The following is a 14,169-nucleotide window of genomic DNA, read 5'->3' as shown; positions in this document are numbered from 1 at the left end:
ACCTAGGGCTAATAAGCAAGAGCAACACCCCCTCCAAAAAACTGCTGCTCTTTGTGATTTCACACACATCACTGCCAGTGACAGCTTCTCCACAGATAAACAAGATCCAGAAACCTGCACAGTTGTATTGGTTGATATTATTGTGGTCTTCTGCCAATGTGCAGGAGTGTGCTTGTAGTTGTCCAAACTGAGAAGTCTTCTTCCCTATGTTCCTTATTTGCTTCCACTGTCAAAGAGCCCAATAGATTTTATTTTTATTTATTTAAAACTTTTCTATGTCATCACCACATGCGTGTGTGTGTGTGTATATTGCATACAGAGATTACAGTAATACCTCTGTTCACAAATACTTCTGTTCATGAACAATTCAGTTCATGAACAGAAAGTCTGGCAAAATGTTGCTTCTGTTCATGAACTCCACATCAGGTGACGAACATGATCATGGCCATCTTCCCTGCATGAACACGATAGCGGCCATCTTTCCTGCACTGCGACGTGTCAGAGCGTGTTCAAGTGGACACGCTCGGACATGTGGTCACAGCTTCCTCTAGTCAAGATCACGGTCACAGACTCTCCCTCCAAACAATAACCTCCTCCCCACCCACCTTCCTGTCCTACACGCTAGAAGTTGCCTCAAGCAAGGTTAGTGTTCTCTCTCTTCATACTCTACTGTACTGTTCTTCTTTCATATTTTTTGGTTAACAAAAGATACATATGGTTCAGAATGGATTAGCCTTATTTTTCATTGAACCTTATGGGGAAATTTGATTCGGTTCACGACCAATTCAGTTTGTGACCAGAATCGTGGAATAAATTAAGTTCGTGAACCGAGGTACCACTGTATATATAGAAGAAAGATTGCTTATAGGCAACTATGCACATAATTGTCAGAGGATGATTCCCTAGGTCTTAATTAAAACAAACAAAAAGTAAAAGCAGAAAAGTGGCAAAAGAGGGTACATGCAAAGCGTGGGGGAGGAATGTGGCCTCCCTCTTTATATGATCCTCTTAGCCTTAAGTACTGAAATGGTGCTTTCCAGAGTCCTTCCCCTTTTCAACTCATTTGAGTCTCTACAGCACTTACTGCTGCTCTATTACTAGAGGTGCAAAACTTGAAATTCATAGAGAATTCCTCTACAATTGCTTCCCATCAATTAAATGTATGTATATTTCTGGGTAATTTTAGCACTGATCTAAGGTAACTGCAGCAATGAGTACTCCAAAAAGGTACAGCTTGCTAACTGGTTGCTGGCAACTCTTCACTCCCTTTGACAGCTGAAACAGACAAGAAAATTGACTAGGCAAGACCTTGAACATCAGACAGCCATAAGTGTACACTTAAGGAAGACTGACAAATATACAAAAATTATAGGCACAGTTGCCTGGAGATGTAAATATTAAAAAATCTGAACCCCCACCAGCCATAATTGTACTATTTTGAGGGTCAAAAGCAAAAAGCTGGCACTGAACAAAAAAGGGAGTGATCAGAGCAAGGAGGTGGGGAAATGAAGGGCAATGGGGAAAGGATTGGGAGTGCAGACTGGGGGGAAAATGGGGAGAACAAGCCATGGTGAACTTGATCATCTGTTGGGTACACAGTAAGATGTTCAGCAAAAGTACCCACACTGTATCCTTTATTTGCTGGGTAGCACAACATGTGTCAACGGAAACTGTTATGAACTCTGCGGTAGCTGAATTTGGCAAGCTTCTTCAGAATAGGTTTTAGGCATCATGAGGAGCTCCAACTGGATAAGACTATCACTTGGGATTTCTGCTTTTCTAAAATAAGAGATAGGAGAAGAAAAGGACCACAAACAGAAGACAAGCATTTCTACATACTTCAAGCATTCAGATGCATACATGTGTGTGTGTATTCCAAGAATGCAGAATCATTGCTAAAAATACACACTAAATTGATTTCTATAAATCAAACTGAGGAAGGGGCAATTTCATTATTTAGTATTATATCTTGCAGGTCTAAGTTTTAGCGAAAGAGAAAAATGTTCCTCTTGCTTATAATAAAAGAAGCATTTATCATCAACTGTCTGCAGGCTAACCAGTTTATACTGCAAGCTATCACACCCACATCAGGCTCTCTAAGGCATTCATATGCAAAACTTCTCAAGATTTCCATAGTGATTTTAAGAAACCATGCTCAAACTCCTATTTATAAATTACCTCTAATGTTTCTGTTAGAATTATTGTCCTAGTCAGACAATAATTTACAGAGTAAATTAAGAGGCTTGTACACATTTCACTGCACAGGTTTATAAATTCCCAGGTATTCTCCAAATACAATACAAAGTCCAGCATTATAGCATGAAATGAAAGTGTCACATCTGATGAGAGGTATGATTAAGAATAAATCACTACCTTTTTGTCTAAGGTTTGTTTTGCCTTTTAAATCACTGATGTGATCTTCCTTAAATCTTTCCATGTCTCAGCCAGATTCTAAGTGTACCAGAGATTTAGGATGCTAAGCTTCTGGTCTTTTAAGAGCTATCTCCCTAATTACTTTTATCAAGAAATAGCTCTTCCTAAGGAAGTAATTAGTGCAGTATCATGAATTGTTCATGTGTGATAGTAACATTAAAACAACATTAGCGTGCTTGGAAGCATAACTTTGAGAAGTTGGGAGAAAGTAGTAAAAAAGTTTCACAGGTGTTACATGCACTTCAGCAAAATAGTGGCAGGTTACTTGGAAGGAAGATGTAATACATGAACTACAATTCAGTATTAGCTTAAATACCTATGTGGAATAATATTCTCTACAATCCTATTCTGCCGTGCATACTAAAAATGGGAAAATTAAATTAATTAAAAAAAAAACACCAAGTAAGTCTAGTTTTAAATGTACTGATGTTTTCACAAGATATTATTTAGACTCACAGGTGAGAAAGCATAATTGGGAATGACCTACTATGTGATCTTCTCTCTCAGCTTTCAAGTTGCACTTCAAGTTTATATTTTCAGCTACCAGAGGAAAGATGACACATCTAATCCACACAATTTATATACTAATATCAAAGGCTGGAGACCAATCTATAATATGATGCTAAGTACAATGTCCCCATTCTGTCTTCTTCTTGGAGATCTATGTTCTCCTGTGGTGGATATACATGAATTCTTCATCTGAACTTGCTTTATTATTTCTGTAACATTTATAGGTTGTCATACTAATTACATTCATCACTTCCACCATACAAGATGTATGGTTACCAAGAGGGTAAGTGATTAAGAGGATCTCTTAGGAAATCATAAGTTAAGGGATCTCTACTCATTTTAGCAAACAAGATAGAAAGATGAAATGCAAACCTCTGAAAATCACTTGTGTAACATTGCTTATGTGTAACTTACACTTCCTTTCAAACTTTCCCTGGAAAAAGATAATTTCTGCCATATGAAATGTTTAAAACTACACAGAATACACACAGGAAATCTCTTAGCAAAACAGAACTTCATGAAAACATGAATGAAAACCTAAAGGTTCTCTTCAATTTGTACAAAACTGAGTAACTATAAGAACACTTACCGTCTTTTCTCTAGTCCCCTTCTTCCCCCAGCTTTTGTTTCTTCCCCTATGGATTGGGACAAAGATACCTGCAGGACCACCTGCTCCAATATGCACCTACCCATCCTCTAACATCAGGTTCAGGGGCCCTTCTGGAAGAGCCAAGTAAGACAAGGAGAATGGTGAACAGAAAAGGGGCCTTCCCAGTGGTTATACCCCACCTATGGAATAGCCTTCCAGAAACAGTTCACCTGGCACCTTCACCTGGTTACAATCTTTTCTGTGCCAGGTAAAAACATTATTTTCCAGACATTTTAATAACTGATTTTTATTCTGTATAATTTTGAAGGAAATAAGTTTTATATAGTCTTAGACTTTTAACATATTTTGTTTTAATCTAACATGCCTTAACTATCAGCTGCATATTGTTGTGTATTTTTTACTGTTGTTCTATTGCTGTTGTTCTATTTTTACTGTTGTTCTATACATATCATTGTTACATTGTTGTTTTATTAGTATATTGTGATTTAATTTTGTTATTCACTGTTGTCAATTGCTATGTTGTAATCCACTTAGAGAGCCATACAAGGCTATTAGTGCAGAATACAAATGAAATGATAAATAAATACTTTCCTGCCCCCGCCCCCGCCCCGCAACACACTTTTGGTAGCTTCTTGAAAGCTCCCAAATCTATGGCAAGAACTTTTGGTTTGCCTAGTAAAAGTATTACACCAATACGACTTTTGGAAAGTAAGTATGTATCTTTACTTGTTTGCAGTTGAAATTCCCTACAAGCATGCAAAAGAATGCCCTAATACCTAGGACACAAGCAACTCCCCATTACAAAACAAGTCTTACCAGTGGAAATAGCTTTCCACTGGTAAGTGCTCATAGCAGCTGCTTGCAAGCAGCATGTCTGAATTCCAGTGCTCTGACTGCTAAGCAAGACTTGCTTCTCAGTGGGGAGCTGTTTATCCTACATATCAATGTGTACTTACACAGTTCCTTCATATACTGAGACACAGCACCTGGCACTTTCTTGTGCTAAGCAGTTGTGCAATAATTTGTAGAACAGCACTAGGAAGTGAAACATAGAAATGCATCAAGTCAGAAAGGGTTTCCCAGGCCATCAAGTCTGATCCCCAGCTCTGGCCAGCTCTGCTCATGTAATACCCAGCATGCACTTTGAGTTAAACGAGAGCCCAGTTAAGACTGTGGAACTGGGACTCAGGAGATCTGGGTACAATTCAACATTCAGCCATAGAACGCAGTGGATGCTTTGGAGCAATCACAGAATCTTAGGCCAACCTACCTCACAGGGTTCCTGTTGAGAAGATAAGGAGAAGAGAACTATGTAAGCTACCTCTAGTTCCTTAAAAGGGAAAAAAGGTGGGATAGTAAATAAAGAAATAAATGAATTTTCTACTTGTGCTTACTTGGATCAAATCCAGTGAATTTTAGCCATTCTAATATACTCTTCACATAGAACACTAAGCCATGGTTACTTCTGCAAAGGCTTTGGGGTTTCTTTTAATTTTTTCCCAAGTTACAATGCAGAAGGCAGTAACAACCTAAACACACCAGCCACGAATTCCCAAAATGTATTAGTTTCTTGATTCCAACAGTTTTAAGTAAAATTGCTACTGAGAAAAAGTGATTGTACTTGATATCAAATCATTTTGGAGAAATTTTAGTCATCTCATTGAAAGTCACTGTGTTAGAAATATTTCAGTAGTTTTTGCATACCATATTAGATAAAAATAAAAAATCTGAGCACAGGAGCTTAAGTCAACTTAACACCTCACTTCAATTTTAGTTCTTAAATGATTTCCACAGAAAAAATCCTGATGACAACTACTTGATATTCTCACATATAGCTGCTTTTCCCATGTATTTCCCTTTATGGTCAAGACGCAGTACATCTGAATGACCTTGAAAGGAATTCAGACATAAAGAAACCTGATAAGGATATTTGCTCCTGCAACTGCAGCAAGCATAGTTCCCCCCCGCAAAAGCCAGAAACTTTGAGTTGAACTTGTTATGATTAACTAATACCATTAATTTTAATGATACCTAAATTCAATTTCATGTGGATGCACTTAATTCCTAATAGCTGTGGTCAAATATACCATAGCCTATTCTCAGCTCCATGTTTCAGGTATTGCTTCAGCAGGATGAGGTCTGAATTGCCATATGGTGTCCCATGGCATCCCACTCCTAAAGAAGAAGAACTAAGGTTTAATTCAATCCTTGAGAGCATTCAATTCAACTCTACCCCAACTGGAATGACTGAGAAAACTGAAAGGCCATGCACATAAAGTACTAGGAATCAACGTGACCCCACAAAATGTTTGATTTTTTAAAATTCACTCTTTATGTTCTGTTCACACAAAATTTGTTCTTCCCACTTCTGCAAAAATATTTTATCTATTTTAATAGAGACAAGACATTAATAGCTAAAACTTATTAGAATGTAAGCCAATTATTAGAATGTAAGTTCCAGACTGTAAACTAACAGAACTATTTCATCTTCCCATATCCCTGCCCCACACACACCCTCCTACTTCCCCATCATAACTATTTGCAGAGTTCATATTCAACAGCATTTACAAATTCTGCTTTTGTGGTCATTTTTATTCCAAATGTGAGACACTCCCACAATGATTCATCTTATATGAGAATGTTACTAACAGATGGACAATTACCACTATTCAGTGGAACATGCCCAATATAAATGCCATCCAAAGTAAGAATAAAAATGCTATCTGAGCTATGAATTCAAGACATCCTTTGTTTTTATATAGAACAGGAAAACAGTAGCCCGGGGCCTGACAATGATTAAGAAACCAATGATGGACAACTTTTACTAGAATTAGCTGCCAAGGGATATGCATGTATGTATGTATGTAAAGTAATAAAGACATCCAAAGGAGAACTCAGGTCTGTGTACAGACATAAGAATCCAAGTTTACAAGTAGCAACAAAAATACAAACAATGAGACCCTACAGGGAAACTGAAAAACAAACAAAAATATATTCTTGGTCCACAAATCCAGGAATGTGAAGAGCACATTTGTGGGTGTCCAAAAGATTTGGCACTGGTTAGTCATATATCAAAAAAGGAAGAGTAGTTTGGCATTTTTTGGCATCAAAAAAGGAAGAGCAGTTTGGCATTTTTCAATGCATAAAGATGTTGTCAATCAATCTAAACCTGAAATCATTCTTTATTATAGTACTAGTGAAGGGAACCATCGATGTATAGATTCAAAAAGCTATTTGTGCAATACATAGAAGATTTCATATAAACTTACACAGATCTCAAAGTTGGACACACTGTGCTTACCCGATCTCAATGAAGCCAAACCATTGAGATGGTGCATCTGTACAGCCTCTTGGGAAAATGGCCTACCCACTCTACTCTACTGAGGGGAGGAGACTGCCCCAAAGCAAAAGACAAAGGTCAGGCACACAACTTTTCCTAAGCTAACTAATATTGTCTAGCTTCAATACTGAATAGACTGAAAGTTAGTGCTAGTTAGGGAAGCTTGGAGATGTTACTGCATGCTTCAACCACACAGACATATTTAAAGTAAGTTAAATTCGAGTTTTATCGTTGGAAGGGATGTTGAAGATCGTCTAGACCAAGGTTTCTATCAGTGCTTTGCAATGCACGGTGCAGCTACAACAACCTTGATGAAGGTGCCATCCATCATCGGTCCAGCAATGAAGAACCAAGCACCTCCCAAGCCAAACTGTTCTACATTGAACCTTTTTCACTGTTAAGGAGGTTCTCCTGAAGTTTAACTGAAATTTGGTTTCCTCCCATTTCCACCCACTGGTTCTAGTCCTGTCCTCTGGAGGAACAGAAAACAAATCTACTTCGTCTCCTGAACAGCCTTTCAGATAAATGTAGATCACTATTATGTTCCCCTTAATCCTCTCTTCTTGGAGCTAAATGTATCCAGTTCTTTGAGCCATTTCTCACTGGATTTGGTTTCCAGTCTCCTCACCATCTTTCCTGCTCATCTCTGGACACAAGCCAGCTTCTTAATGTCCTTCTTAAAATGTATCACTCTGACCTGGAGATACTTCAAATTGCATCCTGACTAACACATATTAAAGGATGATTTGTGCTTCTGTCAATGCAGTCTAATATTCCATTAGGTTTCTTAGTTGCCTCATACACTGCTGGTTCACATTCATCCTGTCATCAGCTAAAACAACCAAATCCTTTTCACATGTACTGCTGCCAAACCACATCTTACACTTGCATCTGTGATGCCATTCACCCCAATTTTCTAACCAGTCTAGAGACTTCTGAATCCTGATACTCTTTCCCATCACCTTGTTCTTAGCATTACACTTCCAACCAATTTAGTTATTAACATGTTGAAAAACACAGAACGCAGGACAGAAGTGTTTGACAGTCTCCTTGAGACCTTCCTCCTGGAGTATACTGAGTCAATAATTAGCACCAGCTGTGAACCTAATTGTTGCATTGTCCAGAATCATAACATTTTACCATCTTGTCAACAAGGTTATAATATAGAGCCTTATCAAAAGCTCTGCTGAAGTCAAGGCAGAGCAACTGAATTCATACAAAACACAGTCAGGGTGGCTTGTCACATTGTCTGAACCAAGCCAGAGTAACTTGTTTATGTTTAATAAATCATGTTGCAGAGAAACATAGAAGTCTACCATGTGCATGCCCAGCCTATCCTTGAACACCCTCACTGATAGGGCTTCAACTACCTCCCATGGAAGCCCATCCCATGCCCTAGGAGTCCTAACTGTTAGGAAGTACTTCCTGGCATCCAAATTGAACCCTGATTCCCTGAGCTTTGCAGTTGTTGGCTTCAGACAGGATGCTGACTTCAGACAAAACAACAAGCTGCTGATGGCTTATAAATCACCATGGTTGATCATGTTGTGTGAACTCAAGTCACTGTGTTCACAAGTATTCCCATGATCTATTAAACGAAGAAGATAAAGTTAATATTGCATGACTTATTTGTCACAAACCCATGTTGAACTATCACTTGGCAAATTATTTTATAGATGTTCATAGAGTGACAGCTTAAACATCTGTTAAAACATTTTGTCCAGTGTTTATGTCAAGCTGATTGGTCTGTAGTTTCCAGCATCTAACTTTTTCCCCTTCCTAGAAATGGGGACAATACAAGCACTTTACCTGTTCTCCAGCTGTTCACAAAGATTATAAGGAACAGCTCTGAAGTAATATCCTCAATTTATGCATTTTAAAAACAAACCAATCCTGAAATGTGTACCCCTAAGGAACCCTTAGCACGTAGGCCAGTGTTAAAGCTTCCAGATTTCACCACCTTGGCATTTGTCCTGCTCTAAACTGACTCCTGGCTCTTTGGTAAGCAAATACAGGGTTATCTACAACAGAGCTGCTAATTTAACAGGTAAACAGCCAGGGTTTACATAGGGGTTTTTCCAAAGTGAAGTTTCAGGTACAGTCAAAGTCAAATCCAGAAGATCAATCACACAAAAACACAAACTGAAAGCAGAATCATGTAGAAATCCAGAAATCCTAGTACGGAGATCCAAAATATGGCAAGGTCAGGGAGAAAACAGGGCTGGTTGAGACACTGGTTCCAGCAGCTCCCAAACTACAAGTGAGAGCTGATATAGTTGATAAAAAAGACTTGTCAGATGCTCTCTTTATGAGGGTGATGCAACTCGTGATTAGTCTCCTTCTCAATAGATACTGGGGACTGGGAAAGGCCTAGTACCCCTTTTGCCTCAGAAGCTGACTTCTCTTTGACCAAAGGTACCACTCCTGGGAGTCTTGGGACACATAGTACCAGGGACCCTTTGTAGTACCAGTGTCTTCTGAAGGGTCAACTAGCAGCTTGCATCTGCAAAGCCAGTGAAACAGTATATCCATTTCAGATTTTAGCACGCACTTTTAAAAAGACCTAGTTCAGCACCATGGATAGCTCCTTAAAGTTCAGGATTCAGCCCAGAGTGAATACATTGTCCCAATGACACTGAAGTCACCAACCTGCACTGGTTCCAACGCTTTCTCTGAAGATAACTCCATTGCTGGCTTGACACTTGGGACCATGACATTATCAGAGTCAATGGACAGGCAAACATGACAAATGGATAGACAAACATGTCCCCTTCTATTATAGAAGACTAAAACTATTGTTAACACTAAAAGATGGAGCCGGTAGTATTTTTGCGGGTGATTCAGTGCAAAAAAAAAAAAAAAACTGCAGCAAAACGTGCTTTACAGAAAAACTTCATCTCTCTAATTCTTAAAGTGATGACATATAATAATTGTGTGTAAGGTGCTTGAGTAGCAGCTGCTATGGCTGCAATTTCTGTGAAACTGGTTATTGTAACTATCAATTCACAATGGATTTAATGCACTGATGTTATACGTTTAGTAATGGCATATTATATTTTATGTTTTTATAGAGTGGGACCATTAGATCTGACATATTGTTATTGTAAATGTCATGTTCTTTATACTACAGTGTCTATGCAACTATACTGTTTTATTATGGTGTAATTTTCTGCAATACCTGCAAATGGTATTTATGACTTTTAGAAGGGTACTTTTCACCTTCAAATCTGACTGAATCAGTGGACTGGTTTTCACCATCACCACAGCCCATGGTGTGCTGTAAGCCATTGTGGATTGCAGAGCCCATGGACCCAAAACGACTGATCCAAGCCCCTGCAGCTACAGCTTCTCATGTCATCCGAACACGGACAGCATGCCTGTTGATCCTCAAGCCTTGGCTCAGGTTCAGATGACGCAAGGCACACAATAGGTGTGCACAGCATGGTTAACAGGGCACCATGACTTGTTAATCAGTCTATGATTGTCTGAACTGGGCCTCTATTTTCTTTTCTAGTAATGCAGACTTAATTAGAGTTGTGTTGCATTTTCACCAATATCTTAAACCAGACCTTGTGAGTTCCATGGTAACTTGGAATATAACTCAACAAGGATGTGGGCACAAAACAGAGACCTATTTCACATGTAAACAAGAAACTACCATGGATGAATTGCCCCATGAGGCTTCTTGTTGGGTTGTTGCCCAGCATTTTGAATATTCAGGCCAGAGTAGTAGCATGCTGCAGCTTGTTGATATGAACAAACTTGATGAAGGTGGGTTGTCAGTGCATTTGACAAGCCACCCTGAACCTTTGGCTTGTTTTAGGATTACAGGTGGCTGCCAACCTCCTCAATAACCCAACGTTATTGGGCATGCATGCAACAGCAAATTATGACATGCTCCACACTGAACCCAAATATTCAAAATGGCCACCACCACTACCAATATTGTTATATGATCTTAAACCAGTACAAGGAGCCCTGGAGAGAAATACACCCATGGTAACATTATCTTATTACGCATGAAGCAGGCCAGATGTAAGAAGATTAAAAAGAACAACAGATGAAAAGATGTGTATATAGAGGACAAAACAGATGCACATATATAGGAATTTTAAAAGCACACAGAAAATATTGTTGAATGAAACTAATTATAATTAGAGCTCTATGATTTTTTCCCCATCTCTTGTGCCAAGTGGAAGATTTCTATAAAGAAACCAAGGTAATCTGGTCAGATTCAAAGATGCCACATCATTTTGTCATCTTTTCACATATTTACACACTGTCAAGACTATTACTTTGGAATTTTGTTTTAAATCTGTTATTGAAGCTTTGCTGGGATTCTATCAAAAGCTTAAGGTCATGTCAGTTTAGGCAAGAAAGCAATCAAAACCTTATAGGTCTCAGTATATGAACTAATGAACAATACTCAATTTTTTAAAAGTTAGAACCTGTTTCATATTTTTATAAAAATATTTGGCCCTGTAATTGTAAACGTTTATCAAGGCAATATTAACATCCTCCTGTCTTCTCTCCTCCAATAGTTGAAGTCAAAGGCCATCTGCACAAGCAGTCATTATCCTTCCCTTTCTCCACTGCAACTTTATGTACCCATGAAAAAACAATCTTCAGGTGTTGGGGTGGGGGGGCTCTGCTGAGCAGTGAGGGTTCTGTCAGGTGGGACTGCAGGTGGGTTTCAGAGCAGAAACCATCCAATATTGGTGGGTGGATTGGCACGCACTTCAGTTTGCACAAATTCAGAAATTTGGGCTCATTAACACTGTGCAAAATTGTGAATAAAAGTACCTAAAAGAGTGATATCCGTTTACATTCATATTTTCCTATCAATGATTTGAATTTGCTATTCCCCTTCAGGGCTTTAAGTGCATCACCATCCTTGTGATATCTTAAAAGATCCTAGATTTCAGCTTAGGAGAGTCAAGAAATGAATTTTGGTCCTTGTTAACGTGAAGCTGTCAACCTAATTATACTAACTGAAACTATATAGCACTGCATAATCTAGTGTTCAGAAAAGGGAGAATACAAAAGTTTCTGACTAATTAAAAGTAGCATTTGTTTTAATACTGTCATTGGTCTTTTTATAAGTTGCCAGTCTGAAACATGCCTTTTTCTTTTGCTTTTACTCTTTTGCAATCAATGATCAGTTCCTCTACGGATTGTTTATTGTAATATTCAATCCAGAACTAATGAGTTGTTTACCCCACTGGTCTGGATTCAGACATTATGTTCAACAATGTATGAAAGCATGGATTGTGGGCTGTGAATTAAAAGCATGACAGGTATGTTGCATACAGTGTACCTGCTCACTCCCATTCATTTAATGCATGGGCTGTTGTTACTGTGGTTAGCATAACTATGCTTTTAAAAACTTGTACTGGTTTAACATCATAAAGTGATACTGGTTTATTACAATATGCAATAGCACAGTTAAACTAATTTCTGTGGTTCCATGTTGCACCCAGAAAGAGTCACTGAGACCATGAGAAGTTCTGCAGGATCAGAATACCGGAAAACAAAACCAGTGTGCCTCTTTCTAATGACTTTCTACCAGCAGGTAAGTCCTTTTTATTTAGATAGGTTTTTGGCCTACTGAGTGAATTTATCATCTTTTTACTAATGTGTATATAATAAAATTTAACTTTGGCAAGGTTGCTTCATTTTTGTCTGATGTTGAACTGTTTCTTTTTAATGATTTACTCTATATTGGACAGTAGCATTATCCACCTTGAGCACTGCATACAGAAATTTAACAAAGAAAAAAGTAGAAGCTTAGACCCATTTAAAGTAATAATCCAGAATTGCTTAAAAGTATAATCATTTCCTCATTTTGCAGACATTATACCCTTGTACCAAACACCATCTGAAATGCGATGGCCACAAATGCCAAAGACACTCACAAAATAACAATGCATCTTGACCAAATGCACTTCTATTTTGGCTGGTAACACTTTTCTGCTTACCTAGGCAGTGTAAAGCTGTCAAATTTTGCAACAAATGAGTCTCAAACCCTTTTGAGTTTCATTTATACTAAGGCAATTTACCAGAATTAATACTCTTGGAGCTTCAGATGAAGACATCCACAGGCCTTGACAATCTAGCCTTTTCATTCTAATAGCAGAAAGCAGGGTTGTCATCTTTGCAGAGGAAAAACATCATGATCTACATTAGGGTAATATATTTATGACTTTACTCATCTGTGGATTTATTTTTTGTTTTCTCTTAACAGACCACCTATGTGCATGCTCTCTTTCTGCAGGTGCGTTTTCTTCCCCCTCCATTTATTTTTTTTATTCATGTGTTGACAAGGTATGACAGTTGAATGAGTTGCAGCAGAATAAAAAGAAAATATCCTAGTCACGGTAATCCTTGCAAGATCATGCAGATAAGCCCCAAGTGGCCAAACAAATGACATTTATGTGATCCACAGCAATTACACAGGGACAAGCCTGAGCATATTTAAAGGACATATTTAAAGAAGGAAGAGATACATAATATCTAGCATCTCTGCTGTAGGCCGTCTCAAAAGAAGCATAATTGAGGAAATTACTTGAATATACAATTATCAAGATCACCCCTCCTTCTTTTCTTCTAATGTACCTTACCTTCATTCAGTTAACATCTGTTTCTTGTGCAGAAGAACTGGATAGTTTCTTTAGTTTATGGGAAAGCATAATAAACAAGCTTCACTAATGGAGGAAGTGGACAAGTAAATTATTATGTGAATTAATCAAAAGGAAAATGAGCACGTAGGTTTGCTACTAGGCATCAAAACACTTCATGGAATGAACTCTAGAGACCCTAGTTATTCAGAAAGATTAGCATACTATTATATAATATATTATACTTATTTCTTGAGAGCCAAGCAGATTTCTATGGTTCCTGTTTAACGAATAGCTTATGTTGCACGGTATATAGTGATGTCATCTTTTAGCAGAATGAAGTCAGATTATGTTCTCTAGGAGGATCAAGTATGTATTATGTTAGGAAAAATCATTTGAAAGCAGGCCAGAGAAACACAGCTTTAATTTATATAATTACTGTGAGCCAGATGGAGGATGTATGTATGTTTCCAGTCCAAGTTCTAAATAGTCATTTACAAAGTAGTTGTGGCTTCTATTTACAATTTATATATATATATACTAATCTAATTTTAATATTACAGTGCCTTATTTGCATGGTACACTTGTGTACTTTAACTGCTTTCATCAGGAAAAAATACGAACAATCCTTTTTTTTATTAACAAGAAGGTATTGTTAC

At 37.9% G+C, this 14,169-nt stretch overlaps 1 protein-coding gene across 8 annotated transcripts in view; it reads right to left on the bottom strand.

The window, feature by feature from the left end:
* Nucleotides 1–14,169, bottom strand: part of MGAT5 (alpha-1,6-mannosylglycoprotein 6-beta-N-acetylglucosaminyltransferase) — a 161,679-nt gene that overhangs the window by 108,909 nt on the left and 38,601 nt on the right. Inside the window, exon 1 of one of the 8 annotated variants that reach the window (XM_044438184.1) lies at nucleotides 1,625–2,343. The exons of the other annotated variants lie outside the window; for them this stretch is intronic. The gene's annotated coding sequence lies outside the window, so the exon portion shown is untranslated. Of the gene's footprint in view, nucleotides 1–1,624; nucleotides 2,344–14,169 lie in introns of those variants that run through there. 8 annotated transcript variants of the gene reach the window in all.

The sequence above is a fragment of the Varanus komodoensis genome, unplaced genomic scaffold (assembly GCF_004798865.1).
Source record: "Varanus komodoensis strain SLA01 unplaced genomic scaffold, ASM479886v1 scaffold32, whole genome shotgun sequence".
Taxonomy (NCBI): Eukaryota; Metazoa; Chordata; class Lepidosauria; order Squamata; family Varanidae; genus Varanus; species Varanus komodoensis.
Note: the sequence above shows the minus strand (reverse complement) of the source record. Positions and strands in the feature narration are given on the sequence as shown.